The sequence below is a fragment of the Mustela lutreola genome, chromosome 12 (genome assembly GCF_030435805.1).
Source record: "Mustela lutreola isolate mMusLut2 chromosome 12, mMusLut2.pri, whole genome shotgun sequence".
Classification (NCBI taxonomy): domain Eukaryota; kingdom Metazoa; phylum Chordata; class Mammalia; order Carnivora; family Mustelidae; genus Mustela; species Mustela lutreola.
Window position 1 is genome coordinate 14845731 of NC_081301.1, and position 24806 is coordinate 14870536.

The 24806-nt window shown below is 45.1% G+C and overlaps 1 protein-coding gene across 2 annotated transcripts in view; it reads left to right on the forward strand.

Moving 5' to 3' along the window:
- Positions 1-254: 254 nt before the first annotated feature.
- The window catches only part of BRINP1 (BMP/retinoic acid inducible neural specific 1), a 170726-nt gene continuing 146174 nt past the window's right edge, over positions 255-24806 (forward strand). For both annotated transcript variants that reach the window (XM_059142617.1, XM_059142616.1), the window contains exon 1: positions 255-661. The gene's annotated coding sequence lies outside the window, so the exon portion shown is untranslated. The remainder of the gene's footprint in view (positions 662-24806) is intronic.

The following is a 24806-nucleotide window of genomic DNA, read 5'->3' on the forward strand; positions in this document are numbered from 1 at the left end:
GACCCACGAGACTCCCCAGAGGTTCAGCCTCAGCCCACCCAGGCCGCCCCTCCCTCGGAGAAGGCCTTCTTCTCTCCTCCTCTTCCTTCTCCTCCTCCGCCTAAAGATGTACAAAACACTCCTCAGAATAAACCCAGGCTCTTTGCTCCTCCCTCCCCGCCCCCCGACAGCCGCTCCCCCATTCATTTTCGCCCGTCGCCCGGTAAGTCCCTCCCCCCGCGTAGCCCGGCCTCCTCTGCTCCCCGCCCGGAGACCGCGGCGCACTTGGACTTCCCTCTCCATTCGCTGGCTGCCTCGCTCCCGGTCCCCACGGCTGCGAACTGATCTGGCGCGGGGGGAGGAGGAAAGCGCAGGCGAGCGAGCGAGCGAGAGAGGGAGAGAGCGAGCGAGCCAAAGAGCAAAGCGAGAGCGAGAGAGCCGGGAGGCTGAGGGAGTAGTGACCGCCTTCCGGAGCTTGGATTCATGCCTGTCCTCGGGACCAGCGAAGGGGACTTTAAGGCTGAGTATGAGCCAGGCTGCTAGGAGCCAGGTACCCCCACGCCTGCAGTCCCCGCGCCGTTCCCGGTATGCGAGCTGGACGCCGGGTTCTCCCAAGTTCCCACCGAGCCGAATAAAAAGCGTCCTCCCGCAGCTCTCCGCCAAAGACGGACATTGACTCCAGGTAAGGCGGTGCCAGGCACAGCGCCCGGCAGCCCGGCTGCCCTTGGAGACCGCCCGGACCGCATTCGGGGCGCCCCCGCCCGCCCTGCCCCTCCCCCTCCCGGCACCCTTCGGCTCTTCCGTCGGTCGCCCCGCCGCCACCAAGTCCTCTCAGGTTCCCGGGAGGGGGAGGGCTCTGTATTCTGGGGAGCCAAGGGTTAAATGCGGGTTTTAGTAAGTGGCGTGTGTGCTCCCCGCGCGCTCCCGACATGTGTACCATGGTGGGAACTTGATGTGGTGCTAGTGTGTGTTTGCGTGTGCAGCGTCGTTTGCGTTTGATGCGTGTGTTTGTGCTGTGTATGTGTGCAGGGGAGGGGGTAAAGAGAGGTCCTATAACCTACTTATGGCGCGATGTGCGTGTGCATGCTTGTACGTATGTGTTTGTATGTGTGCGCTTATGTGTCTTCTTAATTAGGTCTCTCCAGCTTACATGGAATGGGATCCTTACTATAGGATCACGTAGCCATCGGGAAACCCGCTGTGGACTTCCTCTCGGCGCTCTGGGCTTGGGGTCTGGGGAGCATTCTAGGGATAAGGATGGCACCTTATTTAGCCCAATATTGGTATCCTTGAAGGAAAATTCCTCCAAACCACGGAGACCTGGTATACTTGGACTCACCCTTTAATATGAAAGAGAAATGGTCAAACCCCGAGGCAATGACATACTGTCACTTTAAATTCCACACTGGGCAGGATTCTGATGGGAATGTGGAGTCACTGGGTAGTGGGTGACAGAGAAAGGGAGAAGTCAGCGGTGGGCTCCTTGTGTGGGCTGGGCGAGTCTGGGATAGAGTCTACCCTACCTCTCCGTTTGCCGTCATAGGAGTAGGAGCGTAAGAGCACCTCCAGCTACTGGTGCTTTTGGGGAGGACCTGGGCAAGTTTGCATGGATCCCCCTAATGGGAAAGGAGAAGAGTCCCCAGGGACCTGCTCATCCATCATAGTTACACAAGATCTTAGAGAAAAATTCAACTAGGGGCAGCTCTGGGTAATATGGAAGGAGATGGATGGGGCACTTCCCTAAGACATTCCTCCTTCCCTACCCTATTTCAGAGAAGCTTGGGAAGCCCCAGAAGAATCTGTTCTTAAACTGTGCCTCCTCAAGGCTCTACTAGAGTTAGGAGGAAAATGGAGAACAGAGAGATTGTGTGTGTGTATGTGTGTGTGTGTGTGTGTGTGCGTGCGCGTGTTTCATTACTGAGGGAGATCTACAAGGGTGGTGGGTGGGGAACTCATGGCAGAATGTGGCGGTAATTGACTTAAACTGCTGTCGATTTGTACCTCACATCTCTTGCTTGGCTCCAAAATACTGCCAAGGGCACAGGGTCTATGTGGAGAATGTCAGTAAGGAAGACAGTTTGAGTCAAGTCCCTCTTTCCTCTTTCCTCCACCTCCTAGGAGGCTCTCCTGGTAAGTCCCTGGGCTACCCTGGCTAGGTACAGCTAGGTTTGGACTCTGGGGCCAGCCATTGATTTGATTCCCGGATGCCTCTTAAAGGCTTGCCCTACTCAGCAAAAAATGCTGAGTTTTACTGCTGTTAGCATGGCTTCCAGACTCGGCAGCTGTTACTTTCCCAAGGTAAGAAGAGGCAGCCGTTCTGCCGTCAGGGCTGAGACGCTGGGACAGCCTGTCATGCATCCTGGCTGGCAAAGAGCCACCAAAAAGACCTCTGGGGGAAAAAGAAAAGTAGAAATATAATTGTGTTTTTAAAATTGTATGTGTGTCTGTGTGTGTGCGTGTGTGCATGCGCATGTGTGTGCCTGCGTGCGTCTGTGTGTGTATCTTCTGGAGAGACATAAAAGCAAACATGTGTTTGCAAGGACCTGCCCTGGCGGGTGGGCGATGATGTTACCTGCAGACACTCGCAGACACACGAGTCTCCAGCCAGAGGCTGATACCTCAGACTGCAGCCTTCACAGGGCCACAGGGAATCTGCTTTGAGAAACTCATGTCAGAGCAGAGCTCCCTGGTTCATTTTTGGTGGTGGTGGGGGGAGGATGGTGAAATCAGAGGAGGAGACCCTGTGATCGGAACTGCTCTCGTTTTATCTCTTTTCCAATTCGTAGACAATTGAAGCTGGTTATTGAAGAACAGACAGGCAGGACTCTGTGGCCTAGAGAGGGGGAGGAGAATGCCATAACATTCTCTAGCAAGTTCATGGTATGCCCAGGCTAGAACCTGGGCTGCCTGACACCCCGATCAATGTCCTTTCCACGCGGCCACCCTGCCCAGGGACCGTGCTGCTCCCTATTCCCATCCAGCCACTTTGCTCCCACCTAAAACAATCGCTGTCGTCCCTCATCAGACTTCTCATTTCAGAGCTGCTCCATCTAGAAACATGACCCTGGAGAGAAAGGGTTCAATGCTTTAATCAGTGTCCCCACTAGACAGACAGACAGATACACACACACACACACACACACACACACAGAATACACACAGGCAAAGACCCCCTACGGACTCTGACTGGGAGACAGAGCCCAGCAGAACATCTGGACTCTACCCGAGCTCTTTATTAAGGAGTACTTTGCCTTCCAGAGAGCCAAGCGTGTGCCCCTCTACCGATGCAAATACTTCAGGCAAATTAAGAGTCTTGCCCTGTGCGATGATACATCCCGCGGTCACGGGAGCATGCCCAAGCACACAGGTACACATGCACTCACACACATGTGCACACAGAGATTTAGAAACCCTCCTTACTTGCCATATTCCCCAAAAGGGAATTTCAACCTCCGCACCAAATTGTGTTCCCCTATATAAAGGCATCACCCACACGGGAAGACTGGGACTCATCATTCCAGGGAAGGGGAGAGAGAAAGCCCTGTGAGGCATGGGCTCTAGAGAAGTCAGAACCAAGCCCACGTGAAAGTGTTCCCAGACTCCCTGATGCTCATTTCGGGGTGCCGGTGATCACTGAGGAAAAAAACATGGGGGTTTCAGGCCCATCTGCAATAGAGCCTTTCCACGCAGGCTTTTCCGAGGCTGGATGGCACTTTAGCTCCCAGAAGGGGGAGCTGTGACTCCATTTCAACCAAAGAGAACAGGCTCAGATTCCAAATCAGCTGTTGGGCCCCCCGTTGAGTTTCCATGGCCCAGCTCAGGCTGCGGTGAATGTATCTGGAATGGTGCAGGTGGGGACTTTAAAAACCCCTCTCCCCTGGCCAGTCCAAATAAAATGCCCGGGTGCATGCAAAAGTTTATGCTCTTGACCCCTAAGTCTTAAATTTCTCTGGAAGGTCTTTGCCCATGGCACCTTCGGTTGTATGAGGAGACATCCTGATTGGCATCCTCTAGCTTGTTCCCTCCCAGTTCCTTAGATGAAATCACCAGGATATAGCACCTGAACAGGCCTCTAAGGTTAGACATAACCTGCCCTTCTCTTCCCTTTGCTAAAATTCAAAGATTAACGAATCGGTCACTGAACTAACGGTAATCATATTAAAGACAAAATGGGGGTCAGGTGAAAAGGACAGATTTTCAAATGTCACTCTCCAAATAATCCCCCTGTTGTTTTCTATTCTAACCCCTTCTGCAAGGAGTACCTTTTTCCTTTCTCTCTCTCTCTCTCTCAGCGTCGGCTTCTACTTTTAAAAATTTCACTGATATTTTAACATCCAACCCAAATGACCCTTCCGAGAAGTCTTCTCAAAATCTTATTTTGGAATAAATCTCTTTCTCCCCTGTTCTCTCATATAATTTTGTCTGAGACTTTTATTTTAGCTTGGGTCTCTGTTTGCCCGATTTTATAGCTCCACGGATATATGCATGGCTTGCCCTCTTCAAAATGGTTTTGGTAAGAGCATTTTTTTTTTTTTTAAATCTTCAGGGACTAACACATAGTAGTTGCTCTATAAATGTTTGCTGTTGCATTTTGAGTCCAGACTCCATAACAGCTGTCATCTCTCTCTCTCACTCTTTCTCTTTTCAATAATTGTTTCAAGTTCATGCAAAACAATACAATCATGCTGCCTATACCATCAATATAGGAATGTCCATGATGATACAGATGGGTGAAATTAAGCCCTACTTGGAAGTGAACTTTGCCCTACTATGTTCCTACAATGTTTAGTTTTCTTCTCATTTAATCTTACTTTCCACCCAGTGGGGCAGATATAGTCCTTTCATAGCAGAAGAAAATGAAACTCATGCTGGCTGGGTCCCTTGCCCAAGGTCACGTGACCAGCACAACTAGACTTAGAACCTAACTTCCCCTTTCTTCAACATTTCTGCTCTTTCTGGTGAACCACTGCGTTAATGGTAACCATTGTGGATGACCAACGGGACTGGGTTGTTCAGCGGATTTTAGTATAGCTCAGGGCACAGTATTAGCTCTTCGAAATCGATGTTCTAAAGGAGTCATGGAGCCATTTGATCAAAGAATCTCAGTGTTTTAAGGTTTCTCATTAACTAGACCCTTTTCCTTATTTGAGAACCAAGAATCCTTTCTGTGATACTCATACAACGTATCCGCTCAGTCTCATCTTTTGTACTTTTATTAACGGCGAAGTAATTATCACACAAACCCGCCTATGCTGTGGAGGGAGACCTTGGTGGATGTTTTCTCACTGTGACTCTATATCTGCCTTTTGTCTGTAAGTCTCTGAAATCATACAACACAAATATAATTCTCTTCTAATTGTCAGTTCTTCCCATATTGTGGAAGCATAATCATATGATCACTAGTATTCTCCTGCTGGAGGCCCTATTGCCACAGTCTTGTGTCCTGTAACATTTGTTTGGGTCCCTCACCAAGCTGGCTGTTGATCGCTGGGCATTTTCTGGGCGTTCTCTAGTTGATCACGCTTAGAGGGTTTAAAAGCCACAAAAGGGGGATGGTTATCTACAATTGAGTAAGGTTTAAAAGGGGCATTGATTCATCCATTTATTCAACAAATGTTTATTAGGTGATGACTATTTTTCAAGCATAGCTCTAGACCAGTGCTATCAAGTAGACCTTTCTGTGGTAATGGATATGTTCTCTGTATTGTGCAATATGGTACTCACTAAGCACATGTGACTCTGAGCACCTGAAATGTGGCTAGTGTTACTGATGAACTGAGTTTGTTTATTTGTTTGTTTGTTTGTTAGTTTTTAAGATTGTATTTATTTATTTGAGAGAGAGAAAGAAAGCATAAGCTGGGGAGTGGCAGAGGGAGAGGGAGAAACAGTCCCCATTGAGCAGGGAACTGGATGCAGGGCTCTGTCCCAACACCCCAAGATCATGACCTGAGCTGAAGACAGATGCTTAACTGACTGAGCCACCCAGGTGCCCCATGAACTAAGCTTTTAATTGAATCCAATTTTAATTTTAATGTCACTAGTTATCTGTGATGAGTAGCTTCCGTATTGGGCCGCACAGATCTGGACATTGAAGATGTAGAATGAACAGGGTCCTCTTTTCGTGGAGCTCAGAGTCTTGTGGGGAGAATTGGGTAATAAATGAGTAAACAAATAGATAAGCAAAATAACTTCACGTCATAGTAAATGCCATGCAAATAATTAGGAATGTGGACGATGTGACTTTAGCTAGGGTAGCCAAGGGAGACTTCTCTGAGGGCATGCCACTGGAGCTGGTTTAGGTGAGAAGAAGCTACCCGTATGGCAGAGACCGCAAAGATAAAGTCACTGAACATGTGCAAGCTTAGGAGAGCCAAGCGATCTTGTGGCTAGAGCTCGCAAGTGAGAAAAAGAATGTCATGAGATGGAAATAAGAAAGGTAGGCGGGGCCAGATCAAAAGGCTTTGTCAAAGCTGCAGGAATAAAAAGTCTAGAATTCCACCACCATCCCCCGGCCATAAAATGCCCTTGCTTAGGGAGTGGGCAGCCCAAGGGCTTAGCTGAGAAGTGAGGAGAGATTGACAGGAGCTCAGCATCAAGTGCCCTTGACAGGTTTCCATCTTGTCCATTAAAATAATAATAATAATAATAAAGATTTATGTATTTGAGAGAGAGCATACATGCTCACATGAAGGGGGTTGTCGGGAGGGGCAGAGGGGGAGAGAATCTTCAGCAGACTCCCCACTGAGCACAGAGCCGACGTGAGGCTCCATCTCAGGACCCTGAGATCATGATCAGAGATGAAAACAGGAGTCAGGTGCTCAACCTACTGAGCCACCCTCATCTTGTCCATTTTTAATCTGTCATTTCAATGAGTTCTTTTCACCTTAATTTCTAGTCCTGTTCTGGGTGTTGCACGCTCTGGACACCTCCAGCTCTAAAGGGAGGGGAAGAACTGGACGGGGGTTATGGATAGAAAAGGAGGAAGAGAATGAATACTTGAAGAGAAAGGTATTGAAATGAAGTTTGGTAAAATAAAGTGAAAGTTGGCATTGCCTTATCAGCAAATATTTATTGGGTATCTAGTCCCGGAAAGACCATGAATAAAGCCCCGGAAAGATCTTAGTGGAGCCGGTGAAGAATCCATCCAGGTGCTGGCATTCTAACAGAGGAGGTCTGCAAATGATCATTCATGGTAGAAGCACAAGTGTCATTTCAGAAGTTTATGAGAGGATGAGGAAGGTAAAGAGGAGAGGAAGACCCCAGTGGTGTGTCGAGAGGGATGACGAGGAAGAAGATGGTGGGGACCATAAGGTCTGGAGATCAAGAGGACATACCTTTTCATTGTCTATCTCCATTAATTTTAAATGTCACATACTAAGAGCACAGGGGCTCAGGGCCCCCGATTCTAGTCCTAGCTCCTATCCTTGTATTTTTGGAACACCTTAAGAACCTATCTGCCCCAATTTGGTCTTGCCTTCTGCAAATCAAGAAGGACCAGACGGTGCCCTGCCTCACCGAAGGGATTTGCCCCAGCTTAGTGAAATACCGCATGACGAAGTTCTTGCAAGGGCACAGAGAGACAGCGTGTGTTGGCCATGCTTCATCCGAATGTTTTGATACTGTCTCAAAAATGAGCAAATCGAACAGAAGTCACACCTCAGGGCACAGACTGTGACTCCAGACACGGGGACTGAGTGGGAGTGATGTGCCACTATCGTAACTCTTCATATCAGAGCGATTAAGTGGTAGCATGAAATCCACTGTCCTCCTGGAACACAGTAGCCTAAAAAGGCTGCCTAGAAATCCATAGACAGTCCTTGTTACTGAGGGGGCCAAGAAGACAATTAAGAAGATAATGAGGCTGAGGAAAAGTGAAATTAATTTCTTTTTTTCATACGTGGGTGAGGGGGATCTTTGTATCTCAAAGGAAATGTGTTTTGGAGATTGCAGGTGACCTTAAGGAGAATAGATTGGACAAGACAGGGTGTGAGAGAGTTCGAAGGGGTGAATTACTGGGCCTGTCTGCTACCCAGTGGAGGCCACGCATGGGAATAGCAAGCTGGTACGGACACCAAATAGATCATTTGAAACAAATCGTATTCCCAGTGTGCGAAGATTTTCTCACAGGGTGTAGAGAGCCACATACAATGGTGTCTGGACCACTTTGGGAGCAGCTAAGACTGTATCCCCCTCCATGGGTGAGGAGGTAAATTCATAAGGCAATTAACAAAAGCAAGATGTAGTCGTTTTTGTGTAAATTGCAAAGGTTGAAGCTGTGGGGCTCCAAGTAATCCAATACTGGCCCGGAGGGGTTTCTGAAATATAATTCATCCAGCCTTTCAAAGGTCCTGCAAACGAGCCAGGGGGAAGCTCAGTGAGAAATAATGTATCCTGGGGGTAACATGGAGTAGCCAAGCTGATTCAGATGGAGGAAGGCAGACATTTAAGACATACGGTTGCTTCCAAGCAGTCAGCTCACCTATCTCCATTCTAAGAATTAGCAGTCCACAAAAGTGGATGAAATTCTGGGGGGCTGTGGAATTCGTAGACACTCCAGAAGCCCCAAGATTAAGCTGGAGGAGCGTTCTGAGAACTGTGACAGGGACGTCTGCCTTAAGTAAGTACGTTTCAGTCTGTGGTAGTGGAGAAGCTAAATTTCTTATGGAATCTGGTGGGCTCTGAGTTTATAGACGTATGGTTGGGGGAGGACCTACAAGAGTCCTCGCTGATGGTATAAAAAACATCTGCACAGAGAGAAGGGCCATTAAAAAAAGGAAATCAGTGCTTGGGTATGTTTAGGAATGGAGGGGAAAACTCGAAAAATCGGTTACCTGGCAGGAGGTGGTAATACGGTTTTTCCGCTGAAAAATTTTGGAGGCAAGACTGTCAGAGAGGAAGTGGTTCTCATCGAATGCCATTGCCAGAGATGACTGAGGCAAAGGAGGGCTGAGCAGGGTCATAAAGAATTTTATTCTAAATGCTTATCAACGGGATAGCATCATTGAAAGTCCAGCGAAGCCTAACAAATGATTCCTGAAAATATTAGATCAGACTCAGCTTTACCTGCGCTCTCCTCTTCCTGATGTTGGGAATTATGCATTTAGGCAGAACATAGGATGGAATTTGAGGGGATTCTGGAAAGATCTTCACCTACAGTATAGAGGTGGCTGAAATGTCACAATGACAAAGCCATGCTTGGAGTGGGAGAGTGTCTGTGCCAAGCACGTCCTATATCCTCTGTGCTATAACGGGTACTTGTTATAGATATCTTGTTGAATATTCTGAAAGAGCTCAACACATGGGTGGCATCACCCTTGTTCTAGCGATGAGGAAACCGGGGCACAGCACAGTGATGTCACTTGTCTTGGGCCACCCACAGAGTCCATGATAGTGTGGAGGATTTGGACTATTTCTGTCTGACTTGAAAGTGTTGTGGTTGAAAGCTTTAATGCTGGAGTGTGAATGCCCCCTCTACCACTCTCTAGCTCTGTGACCTTAGCCAGATTACCTGATCTTTCTGCGTCAGCTTCCTCTTCTACAGAATGAAGAGGACCGTACTGACCACCATAGAGATATTGTGGGGTTTAGTGAGTTGATATGGTAAGTGTTTGAACAATGACTGGCAGACCATCAATGTTACATAAACATTATTATTACTTATTATTATTACTATACCCTGTTGCATTAGATTAAATGTTGCCCAGGCCGGTAGGTATGCTCTCTGGCTGGAAGTGCTCTGTAGGAGACATTACCACCAGGTTCAAGGCCTTACCTTGAAAATGAGCTTCCTCAATCATTTTTACCAATCCCCCTCCCCTAAGATGGCAATGTGAGACCAGCAGTTAGGGGAAAGATTGAGAGCCCAGGAAAAGGCATGGAAGGATATAAAATCAAAATGACTGGGGCAGATTTTGTATTCTCTATCTGTGGGTCAGAAACCAGTTATAGATAGCCATCAGAGCTGAAAGTCACCTTCAATAGAGTCTAGATGAATTTTCTCTCACTCTTTTACTTATACATTTTTTCCTCTTCAGCATCAAAGTGTATCTAAGTTGGTTCTAGTACCTGGACCCCTGGAGCCCACATCCTTGCACTTCTGGGTTTGCTTTTCTAGGCTGTGAGACTGGGGGTTCCACAGGTGCATATGGGAGAGCATGACTGACAGCACGATGGGAGAGCATGACTGACCGCACGCTCCATGCTCTGATGTGAACCATGTTCATCTTCCTCCTCCTCTTGGTTTCCATCTTCCTTATCAGCATCATTTGTTTTACCAAGTGCTTGTGTGTCTTAGCATGTATTCTCTCGGAACCTTCACAGTCTCACTCTAACAGTGTAACTATTCTTCCCGTTTTCCAGATGAGGACTGTGGGGCTTGGAGGTGAAAGGATTTAACCCAAGATAGGTAATAAACAATAGCAATGGGTCTCAAACTTGTATCAGCAGAGACACTGAGGATTAACATCCTTTCATTGAACTGTCCTCCCTGATTCTATCTGCCCATCTAAGGCATGGTCTGGCCCCTGGCAGCTTGGTGGCTTCCCCAAATCGAGGTTGATCATTGCCTCTTCGTTTCCATTGTCTTCGGCCAGGTCCACTGTGGCAAATCTTCAGCCATTCTGTTGCGCAGGCCCTGCCCTCACTCCCAGTCTTGTAGGCTTCTTAATGAAAGAAGCATCCATCAATCCCAGTCTTGTAGGCTCCTAAATGAGAGAGGCATCTATCTTGCATGTTCCAGGAGATGTTATAAATGGCGTCTACTGGAGGGAGGCTTCTTAAATCTCCTTAATAACCTGCATTTTGCTTTCTCTCCTTCTTTATCTGTCAGCATCGTGAATATCTTCAACCCTTCCAGGGTTTTCTGCCTGCCAACTTCATAGCCTCTTAAAATAGTAATTTAACTTCACAATGCCTCAGTAGGAAACCTTAGCTGGGTGTGTTTATTTGTACCCTTAAGTTGTGGAAGTTTAAATGCTGCTCAGACCAGGACCAGTCCTCATAGAAAAGCTACTTTCTAGCTCTGGGCCAGAGCCAAGAACCAAGATGTTACTTTTCTTTGGAATAGAATCACTAAAGGCACCTCTGGAAACAGTAGCACTTTTAAAAAGCATCTCAGGAAATGGCAGGATGGAGGTGGCGAGAATTGTTGCAGCCAGATGCTGCAAGAGAAGTGATGTGTATATATCTGATCTCTCTCTCTCTCTCTCTCTCTCTCTCTCTCGACACACACACACACACACACACACACACACAGGAATATTGGTATTAAGGAGAAAAACAACACAGACAGAGAAGTTCCCCATGCTGAGAAATAAATTAATTATACGTGCACAGGTAGGTGAACAAGAAATTTTATTGAGTGTTTGGGATAAAAGAAAAAAGAAAAGAAACAACAGAACAAAGTGTATCATGGGATCTCTACAATCACTAAGGATACGGAGCACATTTTTCACTTAGAAAGCTGAATGAAGACCAGGAACATGATCCGTAAACAGGGGCTACCAACAATACCTCCCCGCGAGTTTGGCTGTGCGCATGGAGCATCCCATGAGTAAAGTACTTAGTGACAGGTCCCGGGGGCTCAATATATGGCACTCATGATGATATTTATCGACATGGGCATATTTTTGATGAGCTATTAAGTTAAAAAATATATACATTAGGCTATATTATGCATAGCCTGCTCTTTTATAAGATGCTCCTGGATATTGGATGTGGGTTCTCTTTAGGTGAGAGATTATGAGTGAATGTGAATCTTTGATATTTTACGTGTATTGCCTAATATCTCTAATGCATGTGCATTCCGTGGGTAATGAATATTTTAAGTAGTAGGATGTGGGGGACCAGCGAGCAGTTATTGGTGGGAAGAGGAGCAGAGGTACATTCTTTAATGTAAAGTTTGCTAAATTTCTGAGTCATCTGTCCTAAATCCCATTTAAATGGACTCAGGTTGTTTTTTTTGTTTGTTTGTTTCTTTTTATTTGTTTTTTTTTTTTTTTTTTTTTTTTTTGTTGTTTTTTCCTTTTCTTTTTTTACTTGACCTTGACTGGAGCAGGGCTACTCATAAAAACCAAAGATTTGGTCAATGGTTTCTACTTTCTAACACATGTTAAAGTAACTATCGCACCTTTAAAAGGAAAGATTGTGTCACCTCTAATCGTTTTGTGTTTGGTTGTGCTTTGTTGCTGTGATTTGGGAAGCATGGATTTGGTGTGGCTGCCACCTTGACATCAGAAGACTTTCGTTTTGACTCCATTTTTGTTTTTAATGTTGGGCAAAGAGGGCCACCGTGGGAGTAGGAGAGAGGCATGGGACTGGTGAGATGGCCACCTCACCATCTATACCAGAGCAGCCACATTTTCTGCTTTGCTTTATTACTTTTTTTTTTGTATAAGAGTTGAATAAAGATTTCAAAGGCTCTAAAAAAATGACTTGACTTTATTGGCTGAAACGTTAAAAGGACTCTAAGGTGGACTTAAAAATGACAGATTTTGTCCTAGATTAAGTCATCGTATGAAGCTCTTTAGGAGACCACATATGACTGACATATCCCCAAGGGTTTAGAAGGAACAGAAAGCATATGTGAGCCTCTGTCTTAGCCACCTTTGTCATCACAATGTATGACCTACATCATTGCCATCAACAGATTAAATGAATTAAACAAAGTATGAGCTATATTCAAGGCAGCCTCTTATAGAAATGAAATATTTCCATAGGAAAACTTAGGAGTGAGTGTGTGCTAATTCATGTTGCCTTGGGATGGGTGGTGTCTTTAGAGGGAGGGATCTGTACTTGTGGAAGTGAAAAAGGGGACATCCCAGGTTGGGCAAATTGTAGGCACAAAGACATGACACCAAGCTTATATCTTTTCTTCATCACAGAACCATAGAATGTTAGAACTGAGCCAGAAGAGCCCTTAAGATCCATTGTGTTCAACCTACCTCTTTTTGCAGATAAGGAAACAAAGACTGACAGGGAGAGTGTCATGGCGAAGGCCATAGTCTTTATTAGTAGGGATGCTCAACTAGAACCCCAGATTGCTGACCCCCAGACAGCAATCATTCCATCAGCAGAACATTTTCCTATCCTCTCCTGTGGTGCACTAGATCTTCAGAAACTCCAAGGAAAGGTCAGATACCTTTGGGAGATGCTTCATGGTCTACCCTGTTCCTGAAAATCAGGTTATATATAAGCAAATTCAAGTTTCCAACAAAGTTCTTTGATAGAGGGAGATTTTCAAACTAATTCAAGCTTTCTCAAAGTTATGTGAGCACAAAATGTCAACTTTCTGTATTTTTCACTTAATTCTTAATAATAATTCTTTATAGCTTACTTTAGGAGACTCGACACGAGACAACTATATCTTCCCTTGAAAAATCAGAATATTATGTATATGGAAAAATGTTTTTTAAGCAATGCTGATGGTCTGTATTTTTTTGGGAATGATGGTCATGTTTTTAAAATGAGTATAAGAACAATAGGGAAGTTTCCCAGATTTAATGTTTCCCATTCCTCCCTCATTCCCTCCTGTCTCGGCCTCTCTCACTCACTCCGTCCACCCGTCCTCTCTTCCTCTGTCTGCCTTTCCTTCCTTCCGTCCTTCATTCCTTTCTTCCTTATCATCTTACTTTCTTGCTTTACTTTTCTCTCTCCTTCTTTTCCTCCTTTATCTCTCTTAGCCTATTCCTGCTTTCTTCCCATTCTTCCCCCCCACCCCCCAAAATACATTTCTTTTTGAGGAGTTACTATGTTCCAGATTCTGGACCATCTGTGATGAATAGGACATTTTCCTGAACGAAAGCTCTTGCCAGTTTGATGAGGAAACAGATGTGCAAACTGAGATAATACAGAGTAGCTGCTGCTGAAATTAGAACACAGGCAGCGTATTAGGAAATGGAGGAGAGGTCCTTGTGCTTGAGCCATGGAGGTTGCATAGCCCATTGGGTAGATGGAAAAAGAACATTCCAAGTGGACAGTGGGAGAGGAAGTCGTTCAGCGTGACTGGAAAACATGCTCAGGGTGAAGCTGGAAAAAATAACCTCAGGACTGGAATATATAAAGCCTTAAACCCCATATTAAGTAATATGTGTCTAGAAAATTACCAGTAACTCTTAAGAAAAGGATTAGCATGACTAGATCTAGGATTAAGACAAGAGGAAGGAAGAGGGGGTTTGGTGGCCCTTTGGCAGTTTATGGTTCACATGACACATGGATGACCTTCCAGGGTAAGGCAGTGGCAAGGAAGTGGACACACTGCAGAAATACTGTGATGTGTGACAAAGGGCAAGGAGGGGTTACGGATGGCTCCCTCCAAGGTTGTGCCAGATCTAGTCCTGCTCTCTAAATAGTGTTTCCAGAAACAGCAGGGTCTCAATTATCTCACCGTGGGCTGTGAAATTCTAAAAAAAAATAATAAAAAAGTCTCAAAACAAAATTAAGTTTAATTTGCTTTAATTGAAAAATAAACACATGCCATGTAGAGCACTCTCAAGAGGAGAAAAAAAAAAAAAAGGCTTAAAAATGAAAGGAACAGTTGGGTGTGGTAGGCCCTCAATTATTGGAAATCCTGAAATGAGAACTGGCGTGGACTGAGAAAATGAATTCAGAGTGAAAGTCAGTAATGGGAAGTAGAAGCTTTCTGTCCGGGTAGCAGTTTTCTGGAGGTCTTGTGAGGTGGTTATTTTTAAATTATTGTTAAGAACATTCATTTATAAGGCAGGAGAAGAAGGAGAGCTGAATGTGGAGCAAGACAATTTGAGTTTGATCCTTTCTCTTTCACTTTAATTGTGTGGCCTTTAGTAAGTCGTTTTTGGCTTTAGTCTCGTCATCTGTAGAAGGGGGATAATAATCTGTCCATCACTGGATTCCTGTGGGGATTGTGTGATTCATGTACGTGGAAGTTCTAACATATGGGTAAAAGGTGAAGGAGAAGCACAAGCAGGAGGAAGACGAGGAAGAGGAGGAGGGCTAGAGGAAGGATCCAGACAAGAAGGAAGAGGAAGGATATTAGAGTGAATCCAACAGTGCATGACATTTATTGAGAGCCTCTGTGTTCTGGCCTTGTGCTAGATGCTGAGGGATAAGATGGCCAAAAACAGCTGAGCCTTGCCTCTACAGCACCTGTCTTCTAGCAGCAAATATTCTCATCTCTAGGTAGGCCATAGAATAGAGTCAGGAAGAGAGACTGAGCTAAGGGTGTTATTTGGAAAGCCTTGAGATGGTGAGTTAGGAGCTCTTGTCTTAAATAGGCATTTTTCTCTCTGTTCACAACCACTCTGCCTCCCCTGTACTTTGACTCTGGCTTAGGTTCTGCCTGTCTCACGGGCAAGAGTCTGCTAGTCACATTTGGAGGTAATGGGGGCTTGGAACTGTAAGCTCAAAGTGTCAGATTCTTATAATATTGGCATCTTAGAATCACAGTTGTAGAATTTTAAAATCTATCAAAACTTGGAATCGGAGAATCTTAGAATAATAAAAGCTAGTGTCAAAATCTCATAGAGTCATAGAACATAATATTCATGGAATATAAAAATCAACTCTTAGTACCACCACATCTTAAAAATCACAGAATCATGAAATTAGAGTCTTTGAGAAGAGAATGGCATTTTATGGTTATCTGGTCCACCCTCCTTTCCAATTCATGGAAAATACTAATATAGCATTAAAAAATACAAACACTCCTAAGAATCTTTGTATAGGAAAAAGGTGGCCCTAAAGGAAATCTAAAGCTTAATAACGTTAATGGTGAACATATTGTCCAAGGGACAGTGATGATGGACACAGATGGAGTTTCTGAACATTATCAAAGGTTTTGGTGGGTGTTGGTTGACTTTACTGACACCTAAAATGAACACTTACTTTAATAGGAAGCTCAAAACAAATAGGAATTAATATTTTTGCTCACTGACCATCCCTGCTGTAATTATTCATGTGGGCCAATGTAGCCATGCTGTCGTTTTAGAAACATGGTCCCCTAATTACCGGCCCTCTTGTTTTGGACAGTGAACTTGGGGAGGGTAGGAGTGATAGGGGATTCTCTATAACGCCCATGAGCTTTCTAGAAAAGCCTTTCGCATCCTAGGTCTCGCACGCATCCCGTCTTACTATCTTTTTTCTCGCGGACCTTCCCCTTGTATACACATGGTAACCTATTATTGTAACCTGACCTTGCGTGTGTTTTCTCCGAAGTATTGGCTTTGGCTGCCAAGGCTTTTTCTTTTTCTTTCTTTCTTTCTTTCTTTCTTTCTTTCTTTTTTTTTTTTTTAAACCTGGCATCCATTTTGTATGTAGTTATTGTTCCCTCCATATTCTCTCACAGGACCTCGGATCCAGTGGTATATTTTGACAGGTGCAGGAAGAACCTGGCTTAAGGAAATGTAGAGTATGGAGAGGTTTTTGCGCGGCGTGCGCATGCGCGTGCGGGGCCGGGAGTACCTGTGTTCGTGTGTGTGTGTGTGTGTGTGTGTGTGTGTGTGTGTCTGTGTTCATGTGCACGCACGCATGCGCGTGTGCTGCTTTCCTAAACTGTGAGTCTGGATCTTCTTCACGTGAGCATGGGGTTGCATTTGAATGTACTCACGGGTTCTTATGTGCCCGTGTGTGGGGATAAACTTGTGCGGAAACGAACGTGTTTTGAATAGGTAAGATACGTAAATGAATCTGTGGCACTTGACATACATTTATTGAGCATCTACAATGTTTCTGACAATGAAGTAAGTGTTTTCATGGATGGTAATATATTTGATTTTACAACTATGAAGTAGTTATGGTAGATATTACAGTTTCAATTTTGAAGATGTGTCAGCTAAGGCTCTTAGAATTGAAGTGATCGGGGCTGGTATTTGAAATGGAGTCTTTTTATTAAAGACTTTGGTTATGCGTTTTAGGTCTGAACGTACTGGTGTGTGAGTGAGTACAAGTTGTGTGTGTGTGTGTGTGTGTGTGTGTGTATTCGCACACACCCATATGTTCATGGACGTGTGGGAGTGCATGCATTCCTCGTCCTCATATGCATTTCTTAAAATGCATGGATGTGTAAAGAGTTGAATATGTGTAGCAAAATGTATGCACCAGCTAAAGCCCTAATCATCCAGCGAAGTACATCTGAGGAGTTGGTGTGGGGGTGAGGGGACTGTGGGTTGTGTGAGCAGTGGGGGGAGAACGTCCAAGAGGCAGAGGATGGGCAACTTGGAATCCATTTATCCACAGTACTAATGTGGCTCTGTGCTTTGCAGGGATCCTTCACCACAAATTATTAACCCCTGAGGGCATTTTTTTCAAAATCCTTTGAAAAGCGTCCGCATGTGTCCATGTCAGGCATCCCGGGACCAGAGTTTGTGAAATGCTCATCTAGATATTAAAGCAGGCTTTAGAAGAAGAAGAGAGGGAGCAAAAGGAGGCCCGTGCCAGGGATGCTTGTGATACAGAAACTTAAGGTGACAGGAAGCTTCTTTGCGGTTGCTTCAGCAGGTGCAGGGAGAGTAAAAACCTGCAGACGGTTTCTCCTGTGTTCCACTCCCATTATTTCACCCAGAGCCCGCACGAAGTCTCAGAGGCAGGCCCCGTTTTCCCGTTTTGCAGATGACATGATTGACACTTGGAGCTACGCGATTTTCTTGCAGTCACACAGCAGCAGAGCCGGGGTTTGAACCCAGGTTTTCCTGCGTGTGTGATTACCCTCCTCCGTGCCGGTCCTCACGGTTTCCTTTAGGCTATGACCTAAACCCACATAAATCTCAAGCCGTCCGACACCCAGCCAAGCCACATAAACATTCCGGATTCACTGCACTGACGCTTCGAGGGGCTGAAATAGAACTTTGAAATTCTCCTTCACTTTTAATTAAAAAAAGATTTAGGCTAACCCTGGGTTTCCACTTCTGTTTAACTGCGACTGCTTTTAACCGTTGCTGTATTTTTATTGTTGCAAGTGTGACGCACCGATCCATCTTCCTTGTAATGCTTCTCGGTTTCTGCTCCATCTGTTGAAGAGAAAACATTTGCAGAAATCTCTCGGCTTCTCTCCAAGGGCTGAAACTTCAGTTGTAGCAAGGATTGCAGTGCAGGAAATGGGGTTGGCCATCGGTGAAATCCAGAGATTGGCAAAGTCTGTTTCTAGGATCTTTCTGATTTTCATTTTCCCAAAGTACAGCTTCTCCCAAGTGCCCGGCCAGCCCTGCTGTGTTCCCCTGCCTGCATCTAGGAGTATGCTGGACCCTCCACATTTAGGTTTTACCACTCTCATTTACAATGGAAACATCGATTCTGTTCTTTTTGACTGTGCTTGATTCTACATGTTTTTTTGTTTTGTTTTGTTTGTTGTTTTATAAACTATCATTAGTTCTTTTTTAAAATCATTATTATTTTTTTAAAGACCTTATTTACTTATTTGACAGAGAGAGAGAGACAGCGAGAGAGGGAACACAAGCAGGGGGAGTGGCAGAGTGAAAAGTAGGCTTCCCACCAAGCAGGGAGCCTGATGCAAGGTTCTATCCCAGGACCCTGGGACCGGAACCTGAAACAAAGTCAGATGCCCAAGGACTGAGCCACCCAGGTGCCCCTAAAATCATTAATTCTTAATAATGACAACATTTGGTGTGGAAGGGGCATTGGACTTGGCATTGGTAGACTTGAGTTCAAGTCCTTACTTTGTCGTGTTTTAACCTGGCAAGTTACTCCAACTCTTGAGCCTGGATTTGCTGGGAAAGCTTCAGGATCACACGGTTTCATTAAAACCCACATGCTCTGAAATTGTGACATGCTGTACTCATGTTATGCATATTCACTCGTGCTTTCCTTTTGTTATTTCTTTTTGTTTGTTCATTCTTAAATTTGTTTATTTATAGGACATTTGCTGGATGAAGGCTACATACCAGGTCCTGCTTTGGTGTGGGTGATTCTAAGGCAAATTAGGCCAAGTCCATACATAACCTTCAAAAGCCCACACCCAGTAGCATAAGTGTTGCTGCAAGGTCATGAACAGGCTATGGTTTCCTCTTCCTTAGGGGATGGGGCGATTATTCAAAGAGGGGATAACCTTGAACTGAACGTTAAAGAATAGGGGATTTATAAAGGTTGGAGTGGAAATATGAAAGAAGTCTTTCTTGGTAGAAGGATTGTCTTGGGAAAAAGTAACACGGGTAAAGCGCACTGGGGCATGCTGGGAATGTCTGCAGGAAATCTAGAAAGCAAAGGCAGAGATACTGGCAAGAGGCATGGAGAGTAAAACATGGTGAACAATGGAGTAAAGTGACAATGGCTAATAGGTGACCTGTGGATAGATGGGAGGGGGCCATTGATAGATGTAATCAAGGAAGTAGTCCAATATCATATTGTGATTTATAATAAGAAATTATATTTTTGGTCTTCATTGTTGGAATTTCCTAATGGATAAGAAGCAACGAAAGTGTCTTTTGTTATGTCAGTAAGGTGGCTTTTGGATGGCATCTAAGGATGCGGGCTGGTTGCCAGGGGACCCAGCCTTGTGATTAGAGGCTGGAACTTTTTAGTTCAACCCCTCAGTCTCCAGGGAGGGAAGAGGGGCTGGAATTTGAGTTGGTCACCAATGGCTAAGGATATAATCCGTCGATCCTATGTAATGAAGTCTCCATAAAAATCCAAATGGAGAGGGTCAGGAGAGCTTCTGGGTTGGTGAGCATGTGGAGGGGAGAGTGGTGTACCCCGAGGGAGGACGGGGATTCTGGAAGCTCCCCTGCCCTTCCTCCATGCTTGTCTGTGCCTCTCTTCTGTCTGTCTGTTTTGGAGTCTTTTTTTTTTTTTTTTTTTTTTTAAGATTTTATTTATTTACTTGACAGAGAGAGAGATCACAAGTAGGCAGAGAGAGAGGAGGAGGAAGAGGCAGGCTCCCCGCTAAGCAGAGAGCCCGATGTAGGACTCGATCTCAGGACCGCAAGCTCATGACCTGAGCCGAAGGCAGAGGATTAACCCACTGAGACACCCAGGCGCCCTGAGGGCAAGAAAATTCCTTAGAACTCTAAAAAAGAGGTCACTGGTGATGGGATGCTAGGCATAATTTTTAACCTTTTCAATGAGGGAGACATTTGGGCCAAGGAAAAGAGTCTATGTAGGCAATTTCCTGGTGCCCCAAGGGGAGAAGATGGGAATTTGGGAGGAAATTCTGCCCCTCTCACCTCTGTTACTTAACATCCGTCATGTGGACTCTAGTGGGTTTTTAGGAGACACCTGACATTTCTGGATAACGTCACGGAGGCCGCCTTCCTTGGCAATCCACCAGAGATTGAACCCCAAAGGGAAAAGGCCACAAAACATAACATAAACTATTTTTGTATTTCTGTAATTTCATTTTTTATAGCAATTTTTTTAACCCTTGAAGGAAGAGCTGTAGAATCAAGAACCTTGTGGTCTGAAATGTATCTAGAATGTTTAGCCTCTTTCTTAATTTGTGAATGCCAATACCCACACCTCTCCATTCCCCCTCATTCTGTTGTGATAGTCCCTTCATGTTGGTTTTTCTTTCCTAGATGTGCCTTTCTCTACCATGCTCTTTTGCCCAAGTCTTTTAAATTGATGACTCTCAAATGCTGGTCGAAAATTTGATGTCTGAATGTGAAGGACAATCTTCTTTTAAGATTATGCCCCCTTTAATGTTTCTGGTTAAAATGTACTTTCTCTTACAAAATGCTGGTAATAGTAATTGCAGCCTCTGTATTGTCAAATGCCCTTTCCTAGAACAAGAACACTTTACGTGGGTCAAAGAAATTGGTTTTAAAAATTTGACTTGGCGTGGAATCTGAGAGGCTGATGTTGGCGCCGTGCCCCCACAGAGGAAGTCTCTTTCTCACTCCCCATTTGACTTCAAAATATGGGGATCATGTCTTTGTGTATTTCATCATCTCCTGTAAGACCCTGGTGATGTCTTGCCTATAGTAGGTCATCATTAAAGGCATAACAAGGAAGCGAATCTTCAGGTAATCAAAAATGAATTGAGTACCTTTTGTGTTTCAGGGCTGCTCGATGTAGTGAAGTTGGTACCAGAGCATATATAAACTTCACTCGATAACAAGGCTTATAATCCAGCCTTCAGAGTTGAGGAAGCTTGGTGGTTAAGGGCTGAAGTTGGGACCCGGACGGCCGGGGCGTGAGCCCAGGCTTCTCCAGGAACTAGCTATGTAACCTCATGCAGTTTACTTAACAAGGTTTTCCTATCTCCCTATCTGTGAAGTGGGTGTAACGTTAGCCTAATAGACCTGTATAGGTTACAGGGGTTTATCGAGGTTTTTAGAGCAGAGCCTGATACACAGGAAAGGGCCAGCGGATATTAACCATCATCATTAAGGCTCACAAAGCAGAAATGAGGGAGTAGGCAAGGAGCCCAGGTGAACTTGGGTCAGAAGACCATGGTGCAAGTCCATGCTGCACTACTTACTAGTACAGTAAACATAGAAGAATCATTTAACCTCCTTCTATGAAACCAAAATTAGAACCGAGTAATAGTCCCTAAGACTTTAAAGAAAGCTAATGTTCTTAAGATGCGGAGGTTGAGGGCTGCCTGGGTGGCTCAGTGGGTTAAGCCTCTGCCTTCAGCTCAGGTCATGGTCTCAGGGTCCTGGGATCGAGTCCCGCATCGGGCTCTCTGCTAGGCAGGGAGCCTGCTTCCTCCTCTCTCTCTCTCTGCCTGCCTCTCTGCTTGCTTGTGATCTCTGTCTGTCAAATAAATAAAATATTAAAAAAAAAAAAAAAAAGATGCGGAGGTTGAAAAAGCCGCCTTGAGGCTGAGCAGGGTGTTGCTATGAAGAAGGCTGTCAAGCAGGTGGCTGAAAGGTGAAAGAGCCTATAGAAAAGATTTGGAGCCACCTAGTTTCCTCTTTCTGGAAAGTTCTTTGAATCATGAGTAAGGTGGGAGGTAGTGAGGCTATTGCCAACTGATGGGCCATTGTTTTTCCTAGAGACACCCAGAAAAAGAATGTCCATTCACCCCAGGAATTCACTGCCCTGAAGAAGCTCCTTATCATAAGGGAGTTGATGAAAAGATAAAGCTGAAGTCGAAGACAGAATTAAGGGGACACAAGTTAGAATGCCGCTGTTCAGGGTCTGGAATTATTAGTAAGTCTATGTACCATGGGTTCAATCTGAAAAGGGTTTCTGCATGAAATGAGCTGAATCAAATGAGTGTGTGTGCACAGGCCTGTGCTGTGTGAATATTCAATGAGACAGAGGTTGTGGGTGCTTCTGGCTCTCTGGGTTTTGCTTGTTGCCAGAGATTAGGTTACCATCTGGAAAATACCTGCATCTACAATGTTGCATGGATTCTTGCTGATTTTCAGAAGTTTGTCAGAAGTTTGCTTGTTTTCTTGCAGAGAAGAAATAAATGCTGGGACCTTAAAGTGTTGGGAGGAGGCTGGTCAGGCGGGGTAGAGAGGAAAGTCTGAGGCTCTGTTTCTAGTGTTTGGGGAGCTCCTTAAGGCACAGCAGGGGAGTTAAGAAAAATCAGGTGTGAGCTGAGGTTGCTGAATGGATAAGCTGATGGAGCTAAGTGCTGCTTTTAGCAAAACAAAGGCGTTTGCAGGATTGGATGGTGGCTGTGGCATTGGAGGTGGAATGCTGGAAACTGGAAGGGGAAGGTAGATTCAGAAACTCAGCCATGGGTACCAGGTAAGCCTTTTAACCAGAGCACTTAAAATCCACGCATCCACCCTTGGGTTCCTCCATTCAGTCAACACACACGCGTGGGAAGGCACGTCTACATGTTAGAGGCTGTGGTTAAAGTGATAAAGTGGATATGTCCCTGCTCTGCTGGAGTCTAATCAGTGGATAAATATTTTAAGCACCTACTGTGTGCTAAGTGTTGGTGATGTAAAAGTGAAAAGACAGTGTGGCCTTTACTTTTCATTCAGGATAAAGGCTAATATTAAGCAAATAGAGTATAAAGTGAGCGTGCCAGAATATGTGTGTGTGTCTGTGTGTGCGCGCAAATAATAATAATAATAATAATGTATATTTATTGAGCATTTACTCTGTACAAGGCACAGTTACATTTATATGTACTGTCTCTAATAATTCTCCCTGCCACCCTCTGAATTCAAGAATAGGCTTGTTACCACATTTTACCAATAAGAAATCAGATAGATTCAGAGATGTTTCGTAAGTCGTGCAAGAAAACAAAAGACTAGCAGGCGGTAAGTGGGAAACAAACGGAGGTCTTCTGATGCCAGCACCGTTCCTGTTGACTTCTCTCCATCTGTCCCATCTTCCCCATAAGCTATGGGGGCTCCGAAGGAAAGAATCACCGATGTTTCTGGAAAGTGCCATTCGGTGGAGGCGACAGTTTCAGCTGGGTACTGTGAGTCCAGTAAGAGTTCATCAGGGGGACATCTCCAGGAAGAGCATTTCTAGGTGTAGGACCAACGTGTGCGAACACGTGGAGGTCTGAACCATCACAGACCTTTGAGGGAAATCACTTGGCCCCTAGTAGATGGGCCAAGAACAGCCAAGGAGTCCAGACCCATGAGAGGGGTTATTCCAGTCTCTCTGCACAACGCAGCCTTGGACCATGAACAACATCTCACATTTCAGTACCTGCCAGGATCAGTTACTTCTCAGGGACTAAGTAAAAGAGCCAGGATTCACTGACCTGATCAGGAAGCCCCCTGCAGAGACAGAGCTGGGAAGACTCTATTGGATGTAGAAAGATGAGTTTCCAGGTTTAAGCGGCACGGATGGCTTTCCGACAGGGTGCCTTGCAAGGAGGAAATGTTTTGAAAAAACAAAACAAAACAAAAAACAGGTCCATAAAATGCATAAAAATGCAACCGGTGCAGTAAATACCAGCAGAGAAAGATGCTGCCTTGTGCAGGGTGGGAATGAACAGTTATGAAGTTCAGAGTTTATGACTTGAAGAACATGACCCATAGAGCCAGCTTTCTCTTACTGATGGGTTTTTAATCGGATGTTCTTCTGAAATTCACCCTTCACTGACTCCGTGGTTCATTCCCCAGGGGCAGTGTGGAGCAGTCTGTTTGCAGCTGCACTTTATACAGCGGTGGGGCCTTCTCCCGTCACACGTGGGGGATCACATCTTGGACACAGCACAACAGCCAAAGCACCATTGTGCCGAATGACCTGGGGGAAGCTCAGGGAAGCTCGTCTTGACACAGTGCCCCAGTAATACCTGGGAGTGTTTAGTGCACAGCTTCTGTGTTCCAGGCACCCTGCTGGCTGCTTGATGGGCATGAATTGCTTTGATCCAGACAACAGCCTGATCTAGTCTACGAAAATTTCTTTTATACATACGTAAACTGAGGCAAAGAGATATCAAGCTACTTGCCAGGGTCATATAGTTCATGGAAAACCTAGGAAGTCTCAGTTCCAGAACCTCGGGTTTCATCGTTCCAGAATGCTGCTTGCTTGATGCTGTGCACAGATTTTTTCCAACACGAGCCTAACGGCAATTTGGGTCAATGTCTTAGGAAGAGGTTAAAGTCAATATCGGGCCATTCCAATACCACGGAGTTAATTTTGCTCACAAATCACGTATGTCATGTGTCATAGGGAGAGTCTTATTGGTCTCACGTCTAGATGTATCTCAGGGTCTGAACATAGTAACTCTGGGTCCAGTGGCAGGTGGGGATGCAGATGCCAGTAAGGCTCCCTTTCTGTGGACACAGATGGAGATTTAGGCAAGAGAGATCATATTCCCCAAGTAAGTATGGGAGTCAGCAGATCTGGGGGGTCAAAGGGAGATGGATCTGGCTCCAGAGTTCTAGTTCCAACAGGAGACATCGTGGAGGCTGTTTTCCTTCGCTCTGTCTGTGTTTCTTTGTCCCTAAAACAAAGGGATTGCCTCAGATCAG